This window comes from Pleurodeles waltl, chromosome 2_2, assembly GCF_031143425.1.
Source record: "Pleurodeles waltl isolate 20211129_DDA chromosome 2_2, aPleWal1.hap1.20221129, whole genome shotgun sequence".
NCBI lineage: Eukaryota > Metazoa > Chordata > Amphibia > Caudata > Salamandridae > Pleurodeles > Pleurodeles waltl.
In genome coordinates, this window is record NC_090439.1 from 520916250 (window position 1) to 520929324 (window position 13075).

Consider the following 13075-nt stretch of genomic DNA (forward strand, 5'->3'; position numbering starts at 1 on the left):
TGATGCCCACCCTCCTGGGTGAGCGGGCAAGGGGCGAAGGCTGAGGGGCTGCTGGGAGGGCGGTGCTGGTAGGGGGGTGGCGGCAGTACCTGTAGAAGTGGGGGGTACAGATTTTGCCGCCACCACAAGGGAGCTCCCATCGGAGGACGAGTCAGTGTCGCTGGTTTCCGATCCTGTCCCCGCCGTGAAGCTCCCCTCGCCCTCCGTCCCACTGGTGTATTCTGAGTCTGTGGTGTGGCCCTCCATGGCCATGTGGGATGGAGCTCCCTCGTGCTCCGGTGCCACTGTACCACCGCCTGATGATGCTGATGCACACAAGAACAGGGAGACCACAAAAAGGGGGGGACGACAGAAGAAAGACAGGTTGAGTGCATGGCTTACCGCTACTGTTGGCGGACAATACAGACACAGCAGCCCCCTGCACTACGTCGCGCTGTTGGGCTCTACGGATGCAATTTCTGGGATATGTCCTACATGGTTATGGTCGACATCTGCACACATAGATGACACAGGGGCATGTTTACCTGTACTTGGCACTCTACAGAGGTGGGGTGGGATGCCACATGGCCTGCATTACGGAGGGGCCTAGCCTACGGAACTCGCCCTGGCCTACGGAAACCCACAGCCCTCCTCCCCCACCCAGACACCTTCACTGCACGCAAAGTCCGCTGAATGATGTTGTACTCACCCCCTTGTGTCTGCTGTGATGCCCTCAAGCGCCCATCCAACTCAGGGTAGGCCACCGCCAGGATCCGGAACATCAGTGGGGTCATGGTTCGACGGGCACCCCTCCCACGTTTGGAGGCCATCTCCAGCTGAGCCTCCGCCGTCTTCTTGCTCCAGCGGCGAATGTCCTCCCATCTTTTCCGGCAGTGGGTGCTCCGGCTGTGGTGGACCCCCAGGGTCTGGACTTCCTTGGCGATGGCACGCCAAATATCCTTCTTCTGGTGGGCGCTGACCTACATGACATGTACAGGGGAAGAAGAGAAGTCATTACCAACTGCACCGTCGAAGTGAGTGGCCCACATCCCTACCCTTGCCATGTGGCACATGCATTCACAGTCCTTCATGCACGCAAAACTGTGCCCCCTTCATTCTTACAACCAGCCCTCTCCACACAGGCATAGCCCATACAACGTGCTCCCTGTGTGCTTACCTGTTGGTCTGGAGGACCGTAGAGTAGTGTGTACTGGGGGAGGACCCGTCCACGAGCTTCTCCAAATCCTCTGCAGTGAAGGCAGGGGCCCTTTCCCCAGACGCACAAGCCATTGTCTCTTCCAGAGCGAGGTCACAGCAGCACTTGCAGTGTAGGTCCTCTCCTGTCGAAGATCAGGTATCGAGTGAGTGAACAGATAGAAAATGGCGGTCACGTCCGCGGCGGTCACGTCCGTGGCGGTGCGTACCATCACTGCCAGCGTACATTGTCATTGGCTCCTGGGACCCATAGGGTCCAATGTTTACCAATATAGCATTACGCCGCGGTCTTCGACCGCCTACCGCAACAGTGTACAACGCCAGCGCAGTTACCTTACATCCCATTGTTCCACTTTAGAGGTCAGGCAGCCGCCATTTCAGGGGCTCACATGGCCTCATTGCCAACTGCGTCACACAGACCTAGGCCTTGTCACGCAACACAAATACAGGCCAGATTTTGTGTATGAATGGTGTTCTGTGTAGACTGTGGGTACATACCTCTGAGTTTTTTGACTCTGTGGTCGCTGTTGTCATTCCTAGGCACCGTCCGCTGGGACATGTGAGGAGATGGTGGAATCCTCCGGTGTACAGACCGCTGGTGGACCTGTCGACAATGGAGGAAAGACATTTGATCATCACCTTCAGGTTTTGACCGTGCCACAATCCAGGAACTGTGTGCCCAGTTGGAGCCAGACCTGATGTCAGCAATCCGCCATCCCACAGGGATCCCCCCTCAAGTGCAGGTACTATCAGTGCTCCATTTCCTTGCAAGTGGGTCATTTCATACAACAGTGGCCATGGCATCAGGGATGTCCCAGCCTATGTTTTCCAACATGTTGTCCAGAGTGTTGTCTGCCCTGCTGAAACACATGCGGAGCTACATCATTTTCCCTCAGGTGGAGGATTTGCCTACAGTTAAAGGTGACTTCTATGCCCTTGGACATATCCCCAACATCATAGGTGCCATTGATGGGACCCATGTAACTCTGGTACCCCCACAGGAGTGAACAGGTGTACAGGAACCGGAAGAGTTATCATTCGCTGAATGTACAGATGGTATATTTGGCAGACCAGTACATCTCCCAGGTAAATGCTATGTTCCCTGGCTCTGTGTATGACGCCTACATCCTGCGGAATAGCAGCATCCCTTATGTGATGGGTCAACTCCAGAGGCACCAGGTGTGACTATTAGGGGACTCTGGTTACCCCAACCTGTCATGGCTACTGACCCCAGTGAGGAATACCAGGGCAGAGGAATGCTACAATGAGGCCCATGGGCGGACTAGGAGGGTGATCGAACGTACCTTCGGCCTCCTGAAGGCCAGGTTCGGGTGCCTCCATATGACAGGTGGTTCCCTATTCTACTCACCAAGGAAGGTGTGCCAGATCATCGTGGCCTGCTGTATGCTTCACAACTTGGCTTTGCGACGACAGGTGCCTTTTCTGCAGGAGGATGGTCCAGGTGACGGTGTTGTGGCAGCTGTGGAGCCTGTGGACAGTGATGAGGAGGAAGCAGAGGAAGAAGACATTGACAACAGGGACTCAGTTATCCAGCAATATTTCCAGTAACACACAGTAACACACAGGTGAGAACACATTCATGCCTACTACAAGTACTTTCACACTTCTACCTCTATCCTGTCTGTCTAAAAAAGTGACTCCGCGGCATGTGCGCGGTATTTACACTCCCGGGCAAAATTCACGCCCGGGAGTGGGCAGGTAAAAAAAAAATGACGTATGCCCGCTTTTGCGCCGTTTTTTAGCGCCTGGAAAAGGCAGGCGTGAAGGGACCTGTGGGCTCGGAAGGAGCCCAGAGGTGCCCTCCCGTGCCCCCAGGGACATCCCCTGTCACCCTTGCCCACCCCAGGAGGACACCCAAGGCTGGAGGGACCCATCCCAGGGACAATAAGGTAAGTTCTGGTAAGTATTTTTTTAAAAAAAAAATTGTGGCATAGGGGGGCCTGATTCGTGCCCCCCTACATGCCACTATGCCCAATGACCATGCCCAGGGGACAGAAGTCCCCTGGGCATGGCCATTGGGCAAGGGGGCATGACTCCTGTCTTTGCTAAGACAGGAGTCATTTCTATGGGGGTTGGGAGTGGAAAAAAATGGCGCAAATCGGGTTAAGGCGAAAAATTTGCCTCAGCCTGACTTGCCCCATTTTTTCACGCCCAAGCTCCATATCCCCCTACGCCGGCGCTGCCTGGTGTACGTCGTTTTTTTCAACGCACACCAGGCAGCGCCGGCGGCTAACGCCAGCTAACGTCATTGCTTAAATACGGCGCCCGCATGGTGCTTCAGAATGGCGTTAGCCGGCGGTAATTTTTTTGACGCAAAACTGCGTTAGCGCAGTTTTGCGTCAAAAAGTATAAATATGGGCCTTAGTGTTACCAAAAATAAAGGTACTTTGGGCCATAATTATACTTTTTGACGCAAAACAGCGCTAACGTAGTTTTGCGTCAAAAAAATTAGCGCCGGCTAACGCCATTCTGAAGCGCCATGCGGGCGCCATATTTATTGAATGACATTAGCCGCCGGCGCTGTCTGGTGTGCGTTAAAAAAAATGACGTACACCAGGCAGCGCCGGCGTAGGGGAAAATGGAGCTTGGCCGCCAAAAAATGGGGCAAGTCAGGCTGAGGCTAAATTTGCGCCGCAACCCAATTTGCGCCATTTTATTTTTACTCCCAACCCCCATTGACATGACTCCTGTCTTAGCAAAGACAGGAGTCATGCCCCCTTGCCCAATGGCCATGCCCAGGGGACTTCTGTCCCCTGGGCATGGTCATTGGGCATAGTGGCATGTAGGGGGGCACAAATCAGGCCCCCCTATGCCACACAAAAAAAAAAAAAAAAAAAAGGACTTACCTGAACTTACCTTAATGTCCCTGGGATGGGTCCCTCCAGCCTTGGGTGTCCTCCTGGGGTGGGCAAGGGTGACAGGGGGGGTCCCTGGGGGCATGGGAGGGCACCTCTGGGCTCCTTCAGAGCCCACAGGTCCCTTAACGCCTGCCTTTTGCAGGCGCTAAAAAAAGGCGCAAAAGCGGCCGTACATCATTTTTTTTGACCCGCCCACTGCCGGGTGTGAATTTTGCCCAGGAGTGTAAATACGGCGCACATGCCGCGGAGTCACTTTTTTAGACAGGAACGCCTACCTTGCATATAATTAACGCAAAGTAAGTGTCCACGCTAAAAACGGACGCAAACTCCATGGACTTTGGCGCTAGACACGTCTAACGCCAAAGTATAAATATGGAGTTAGTTTTGCGTCAAAATTGCGTCAAAAAAACGACGCAATTCCGGCGCAAACGGAGTATAAATATGCCCCTTTGTTTTAGTGACACAAGGCCAAAATATCATAGAGGCAAAACTCCTTCTATAGGCAAGTATTGTACACAATATATACACTAGAGACCAAAATCAGGTAAATAAATAGTCACAGAATAGTGCAAACAGTATAAAATACCACAGAATGCAATAGAAAGAAATAGGCCCAGGGCAACACAAACCATATACTAAGAAAGTGGAATGTGAATCACAAATTCCCCCCTAGGCAAGTGTAGTGTGTAGAGGGGTGCTGGAAGTGTAAGAAAACCACAGAGGTGAGTAAAATACCCCAACCCAGAGCCCAGGAAAGCAGGAGTAAAGTACTACAACTTTTCTCAGGACACACTACAAGTCATGATAAGAGTTATTCCAAGAACAAAGCAAGACTGCAAGCAACAAATGGTGAATTCTTTTGACCTGAAGACCTATGAAGATAGGAGACCAGGTCCAGAAGTCGCAGAAGATTCCAGGTAGGATAGGAGCCCCTGCCACCCTGGAAGATGGTGCAAAAGAGGATTCTACTGTTGGAAGAAGTTTGCAGAAGAGCAGGAAGAAGGTGGCTGTGGGTTCCTGCATAATGCAAAGGATGTCCCACGTCAAGATGTTGGATGCAGGTGAGTTGCAGCGCTGGATTCATCCAACAAGCCTTGGTTCAAGCAATGATGCCGTTTGCATCAAAATGGCGCTGCCTGGACCCAGGAGGGACCCGGGGGCCTCAACTCTGACTGAGGAGGCAGAGGCGGTTCACAACATTTGAAGGAACCCACAGACGACCAAGGCAGAAACCACGGGAGTCCCAGGACATGGGGACAAAGAAGGTGCAAATTGCGGTTGCTGCAGCACTACAAATGAAGGCCCCATGCCACCGGAGAACAACTCAGCGAGTTGAGTGTCGCAGGATGGAGTGCTGGGGACCTGGGCCATGCTGTGCACAAAGAATTCTTGCAAATAGTGCACTGAGACCTCAGGAGCTAGAGATGACACGGTGCACAGGGTTCTTGTCACAAACCAGGAAGGCAAGCTCTTACTTCCACCAAAATTGGACAGCTGGACGTTAGGACAGTCTGGGTCGAAGGGGTCCACACTTGTGTTCCAGGGTGGATGGTCGTCGCCAGGAGAGGAGTCCCAGTGAACCTTCTGGTGCAGGGTGAAGTTCTCAGAGTGTGTACACCTTGGAAACTGTTGCAGTTGCTGGCTGGAGATGAAGTTGCAGAGTCACTGTAGCCTTCTAGGATACTTTGTTGCAGTTACAGCGGTTCTTGGAGCAGTCTGCGGTTGATCCGACGGTCAGAGGATGAAGCAGGAGTTGCAGAGAATTCCTGGTGGAAACTTGCAAGCTGAATCTGAAGAGGAACCCACAAGAGAGACCCTAAATAGCCCTGAGAGGTGGATTGGCTACCTAACCAGGTATGCACCTATCAGGAGGGGTCTCTGACGTTACCTGCTGTCACTGACCACTCAGAGATCTCCAGAGAGTACCCACACCTTGGAAAACAAGATGGCTAATGCCAGGGACACACTGAAGGAGCTCTGGGCACCACCCCCTGGGATGGTGATGGACAGGGGATTGGCCACTCCCCTTTCCTTTGTCCAGTTTTGCACCAGAGCAGGGACTGGGGGTCCTCGAACTGGTGTAGACTGGCTTATGCAAAGAGAACACCATCTGTGCCCTTCAAAGCATTTCCAGAGGCTGCAGGAGGCTACCCCTCCCAAGCCTGTAACACCTATTTCTGAAGGGATAGGGTGTAACACCCTCCTAACAAAGGAAATGCTTTGTTCTGCCTTCCTAGGACTGAACTGCTCAGACCCCAGGAGGCCAGAACCCTGTCTGTGAGGTGGCAGCAGCTGTAGCTGCAGTGCAAGCCTCAGAGAGCTGGTTTGGCAGTTCTGGGGGTCCATGGTGGAGCCCCCAGGATGTGTGAGATTGGCCCCCAATACCAGATTTGGAATGGGGGGGGACAATTCCATGATCTTAGATACCTTACATGGCCATATTCAGAGTTACCATTGTGAAGCTACATATAGGTATTGACCTATATGTAGAGCACGCGTGTAATGGTATCCCGCAGTCACGAAGTCCGGGGAATTGGCCCTGGACAGCGTGGGGACACCTTTGCTAGTGCAAGGGTGCCCTCACACTTAGTAACTTTGCACATAGCCTTCAGTAAATGAAGGTTAGACATATAGGTGACTTATAAGTAACTTAAGTGCAGTGAAAATGGCTGGGCTATTTCACGCAGGCTGCAGTGGCAGTCATGTGAAAGGGTTTGTCTGAGCTCCTTATGGGTGGCAAAAGAAATGCTGTAGCCTATAAGGATCTCCTGGAACCCCAATGCCCTGGGTACATAGGTTCCATAGACTAGGGTCTTATAAGGGGTGGTCCAGCGTGCCAATTGGAATTGGAATATGAAGTCACTAAACTATAGTGACTAATTTGGAAGCAGAGAGAGCATAAGCACTGGAGTTCTGGTTAGTGACACAGTTAAGCACTATTGACAACACACACATTAGGCCCCATACTAGGAGCACTGGGGTCCTGGCTAGCAGGATCCCAGTGAGACAGTAAAAACACACTGACACACACTCACAAACAGGTTAAAAGTGGGGGTAACCATTCTAGAAAGAGGCTACTTTCTCACAGTCTGCATTTCTCAAACTCATTTTTTCCAAAGAAGGGAAATTGAATTATTTAATGTAATTTTTTATTTTGTCACTTTCTTGTCATTTCATTGAATTGATGTAATTGGTTTCACAACTCAAAGTATGTTGACTTAAAGATTTTAAATTATGTTCTGTTGAATGCAGATTATATGTTGCAAAGATAATACATTTAATTAGCAAAGTTCATGTGATGATCAATGCCATTAATCCTACTAAATTGTATAAAATCTAAATGTTATTCTGGTAGGTCTTGGAATGGTTTACTTCTAATTTCTCCTCTATACTGAGTTGGGTTGAATGTGTGGTGTCATATATGTACACTTCCTAAGTAATATTTTTCTTTTCAGGACATCTCTTCACATTCCTTGTTTTGAAAGTTTGCTCATGTGTAATTTATAACATTTGGGTAATTATCCAAAAAAAACACCAAAAGTTCTAAACATACTATTAACGCTGGTTTTTAAATTTCAGTTTGTTTCACATGTAGCTCAAAACACATCTGATGCATAATCCAGAATTTTACAATGTTATTTCTTGTAGTTCATATTAGGTCCTACTCCCAGAGTATTTGGGAACCATCTGCCACTAAGGATACCTTCACTCCAGACCAGGATGGATCCTTCACTGAGGACTCCACTCCAGCAAGTCCAAATGATGTGGAGCAACATGGCCCATTTGATCTGTCTGGGCAGACAGATCCAGCGAGTCTCGCTCGGCCCACACTTACACCTTGCACCCCATCTATTATAACACCTCAGCCAATAGACAGCTCCACTTCCTGTGTCCAAAGGAACATTACCAAATCCTGTGCCCCCTCCCAGTCCTGCCTGCTGTTGAGCCAACATCACCAACCAGTCAGGACCCAGTGGGATGGGGCACATTGGCTCAAGGGCACAGAGAAGCAGGTGTAGGGTACGTGGAGGGAATCTCTGGGCCAGCAAAGTGAGGTTACTGGGTTCACTGTCAGCCAGACTACGATTGTTCAAGTCTTGGTATCTTTACAGCAGTCCCAAGACGTGATGGGCCAGGCCCTTACGGAGCTCTGGGATATTAAGCAGTTACAGAGGGAGCACAGTGTAGAGATGCAGACTCTAAACTCAAATTTGAACTCCCTGACTGGGATGCTGTTTGATATTTACTACCATATGTAAAGGACTTACCCAGCAACATTTGTCCCTTTCTGTGGCCTTACAACATCTGCGCCCACTCCACCAGCCTCAGTCACAGATATAAAGGCCCTGCCACAAGCACAAACACCTGAAACCACCTCAGCCCCTATAACTGTGCTTTTCCCCCTCAGGAGGGGACGTCCATCTGAACCACTAGGAGAGGATGGCAAGACTCAGAAACGTCATCTAGAGACAAAAAAACTAATTTCCTCCAGTGTATGACTACCATTCACTTTGTGGGCTTGATTCTGGACACATTTACTTTTTGATGTCAGTTGTATTTTGTAAATAGGACCTCAACATTTTTTGCCTTTAAAATAATTGTTTCATTCACTGTGATTTACTCTTTTTTTTGGTTTTCAACTTTGCTATTTGCCTTCATCCTATATCAGTTTATTTGAGTTTATAAAATAAATTCGAAAAATACAAAGTCAAAAACTGGTGTTGTATTTCTTGTAGTATTTACTGTTTTATTTCCTCTTTGCATCATTATTTCAAAAAATTGCAAATAATCGAAAAAAAAAATCCAGAACACAAAATACATTTAGGTGATGTTTTTTTCCCATTTCCACAACAGTGAAATATAACAAACACCACAAATCTTATTCATTTCATACATTAATAAGTAAGAATTGCTAAATGTAAACTAAAAATTAGAGCCCATGAGTAACCAAAATTGTCTGAGTAATTTTAATGTTTACAGCTCCAGACCTTGACACTGTGGAAGAACAGAATAAAATCATGAAAATCAGATTCAATAGGGAAAATGGTATTGTTTAATGCCATCAGCTGGAGCCAGATCACCTGCCTCACAATAAAAATCTCACATCAAAAACACCACTATTCAAAATCATGGCAGTACACCATTGTCTGGCCATAGGATGCTTCCAATACTCTGTGGCAGTATTTGGAGGCACGTGGCAACCAACTTTAAGTGGTGTGCTACAAAATTTTCATTCTAAAATGATGAGACACATCAGCAGCTTCTAACACATAATGCAAAATTAGGATTTTGCCAAATGTGAAGGGAGATGAGTATGCTATGGATTGACTTAAACATGTGGTTAGAGCAAGTTAAGTAGCACATATTGCCTTGGTGGCAACATTCAATTGAAAACAAGTCTAATGCAAACTCAAAACGTTCATTTAATCACTGTCCTAGTTGCTTTCATAATAGATATGGCCATCCAAAGTTTGTGTGTCTAACAGGATTAACCCATGTTCCCGTTGTACTCTGCAACAGCAGCAAATAACTGCAAATGTCACAACCTTGAAATGTTCAAATGAAGATGACATGGTGAAGGATCCTAAAAAAGAATGACAAGAAAACATTAATAATTTTAAATGGCAAAATAGACACATTACAAATGACAAAATATGAGGACACATTTACTTAGAACAATCCAAAGTAAGCAATCTAATTGAACACGGTAGTCAATGTGTCAAACATTTAATCACCAAACATTTTTGCCCTGGAATTTCCAGAACTATCCATTCCTAATTCTCAATGTTTGATGGCTCCCACAGCTCTGAAACCATTCTCAATCTTGAAAGGTTCCCTGGGTGGCTCCGCCACTTTTAATGGTACCTCCCACACTGGTTTTGGTTCTAAGGGGTTTTTCAACCGGGACAGGTTGCTGCCCACTCTCTTGCATGGTCGCCCCCATTGACCATTACGGGTGGGTGGTTCTGCTCTAACACCTGGATATCTGTCCCTATGTTCATGGAACATCAATGGGGTTGTGCATAAATTTGCCTTGGCCAACCTCTTAACATTTTTCAATAGTCACAATATAATTTCACTTCAGGAAACCTGGGCTGAGCACAGCTGTCCACTGCCAGGGTACTTAGAAATATGGAAACCTGCTCATAGAACGAGCAAGAATGGCCATGCCAAGGGCGGTTTAGCCATTTATGTGACCGTTAAACTAGATGGGAGTATACTACCTCTGGTTTGGGAGGATAACTGGATCCAGGGGATTGTCATAAGGAATGGGACTGTGCAGAAACCCTCCTAATAATTAATGTTTACATTGCCCCCGGATCTAAGGAAAAAAGGGGAAGATTGTCTCAACTGATGCAGATTGTAGGCAATCTAGTGGGGGACTACTCGCACGCTAGTTACCTTATAACTGGTGATTTCAACACGAACCTGTTCCAAGGTACAGTGGAGGCTCTTGAGGGCCCGGATTGTGGTAACTGCCAGCTAATTCACGAACAATCAAGGCCCAAGGGCTGTCTGCACTGCCTGTTGGGAGAATACTTAGTAATGCATCTCAACAGTCTGAGCTTTAGAGTTTTGAATGGTCGCTTATGTGATGATGTCCCCCCACGGTGGACAAGGTCCGATGGTCGATCTCACTCCTATTTAGATTACACCCATCTGTAACATTGAATTGTTTCCCTGCATTGAAAGGTTTCTGAATTCCTCTTGGAGTGAGAGCGACCATCGTCCACAAATTGTATCTATTAAATCAAGATTTTCTGTTTATGATGTCACGAGGACAGTGGGTGGTGGCGCTTGTTTCGAATCACTAAAGCGTATACAATGGGATGCTTCTATTAGTGGCAAAGTACTGGTTGAATGTATTAACTGTTTTAATTCTGAGGGATTGGGTTGTGGTCGTCCCCAATTAAGTCATGGGTGAAACTTTCTTGCCTTTTATGGTAAAAATTTGACCAACCCGTGCGTAATTGTGCCCCATCTCGGTCTTTTGTTGTTTCCAGGGAAACCAAGAATCTAAAGAAAGTACGGAATAGGCTAGCAAGGGCAATCAGGAAAAGCCCTGATTCTGAGTGTCTATTTATTGAATATAAACAACTGAGGAAAGATTATAGGAAGGCTGTTTATGAGTACTATCAGAAATATCTCAGTCAGTTTTGGGTTAAACTTTTAAGCGCAAGCAAAGATCCAAACTCCACGAAATTTTGGTCCCTTATTAACAACCTAAACAGTAATCAAAGGGGCACGGGCGTTGTTGACATTTCAGAAGGAGCATGGGCGTCTTACCCGAACACCCATTTCTCCAATACCAAGCAGGATGCAGAATCATTGGATGAGGGGGTCCATAGATTTAGTCGAGCCTTACTTAAAATGTGTCCCTCATCTACAGGATCTCTAATCTCCTCGCAGGGAATAAGGAAGTCCTTTCAATTACGCCTCCCCCATGTCATCTTGAGGGCTAAGCAATTTGGAGCCCCAATGGTCTTCTACAGGTGTTATTCAAACAGGATCCTCTCCTTTGGGCCAATCATTTTGAAAATTTGTTCGAACACTGCCTCTTAACATCAACAATTCTGGCGTGGTGCCATCCTTCTTCCTTTATACAAAAATGGCTCAAGGTCAGATCCTGCCAATTTCAGGATGATAGCCCTGCTGGACAATGAGGCTAAGTTCTATGCCAGCCTTTTTCTGAAGGATCTCTGTGTCTGGGCTGAATCGAAGGGTGTAATCCCCATAGTCCAAACAGGGTTCTCTGCTGGCTCAACCACCTCAATCAACTTATTAGCACTTCCTATCTTTATTGACAGGGCGATCTCGTCAGGCCTGATGCTGAATTGCTGTTTTCTGGACTTCAAGGCAGCATTCGATCAGATCCCTAGGAGTGCCCTATGGGCCAAATTGCAAAATTGGGGCATCCCTTCAGTACTCCTGTGTGCCATTATTGAACTCCACACTAACACCGGGGTCCTTATTAAGCTTGGCGATGGCTGCTCCCTATCTAGGAAAATTCCTACCACCCGTGGTGTGAAACAGGACTGTGTACTTGCTCCTCTTCTTTTTAATTTGTTTATTGCAGATATGTCAATATCTCTTGACGCCGTCAATTCTCATCCCCCTAAGATTGTTGGCTTCAGGCTTAGTCACCTGCTTTATGCCGATGATCTACCTTGTTTAGTTGTACTAAGATCGGTCTTCAACAGTTGCTTAACCAACTCGCGATTTATACTTCCGCAAACCGATTAGAAGTTAACTTGTTGAAAACAAAAGTGGTCCCCTTTGGGAGGAAAAAAACACTTGGGCTTCAGCTGGTACTATAAAAACCATTAAATTGTTTCCTACCAGTCCTACAAATACCTAGGGGTGCATTTTGACTCCAGGGGCAGTTTTGTTAAACATAAGAAGGAAATCAAACTTAAAGCTGTGGCCTTGCAGGTGGCCTTTTCCAAATTAGCTAAAGTTTTAAAGGGGCCGACCCTTCTGCCCCTAATGAAAGTCATGAAAGCAAAGATTACCCCTTCGATGGCTTACTGTCAAGAAATTCTGTTGGGCAAAGGCTCGTGCCTATTAAATAGTTTGGTTAATAAAATTTATAAAAGAGTCTTTTATGTTCCGCATCTGGCATCGCAGGTACGGCTGGAGTTCAGGCTTGGTGGCAGTTGACGCTGGCGATTTCCTGAAGCTGTGTTTCCTCCCTGTAATGCATACTCAGCTGTGAGAATGTACTAACTGATGACAAAGACCGCTGAAATATAAAGTATGTGAGTGCAGGTACTAAAACATCATAGCAAGATGTCAAAACCCGGCTCAAGTGTCAACCGTACAATTGCCTAGTAAAATGGTCTAAAAGTCATAACTACTGACCAAGCCTGCCATGCTGCTTGATGGCAGTGACTAGAGCGATATACGAGGGTACCATGAACACTCCATCCAATGCCCCACCAAGGTGCACCACTGATCAACAGGTAAAATATGCCCTGAGATGAAAGACTGAGAAACTGTGT

The 13075-nt window shown here is 47.3% G+C and overlaps 1 long non-coding RNA gene across 1 annotated transcript in view; it reads right to left on the bottom strand.

Annotated features, from left to right (window-relative positions):
* Nucleotides 1-9125: 9125 nt before the first annotated feature.
* LOC138273520 (uncharacterized) overlaps nt 9126-13075 on the bottom strand; it is a 69007-nt gene continuing 65057 nt past the window's right edge. The window contains exon 3 of the long non-coding RNA XR_011200286.1: nt 9126-9657. This is a non-coding gene — a long non-coding RNA (uncharacterized lncRNA). The remainder of the gene's footprint in view (nt 9658-13075) is intronic.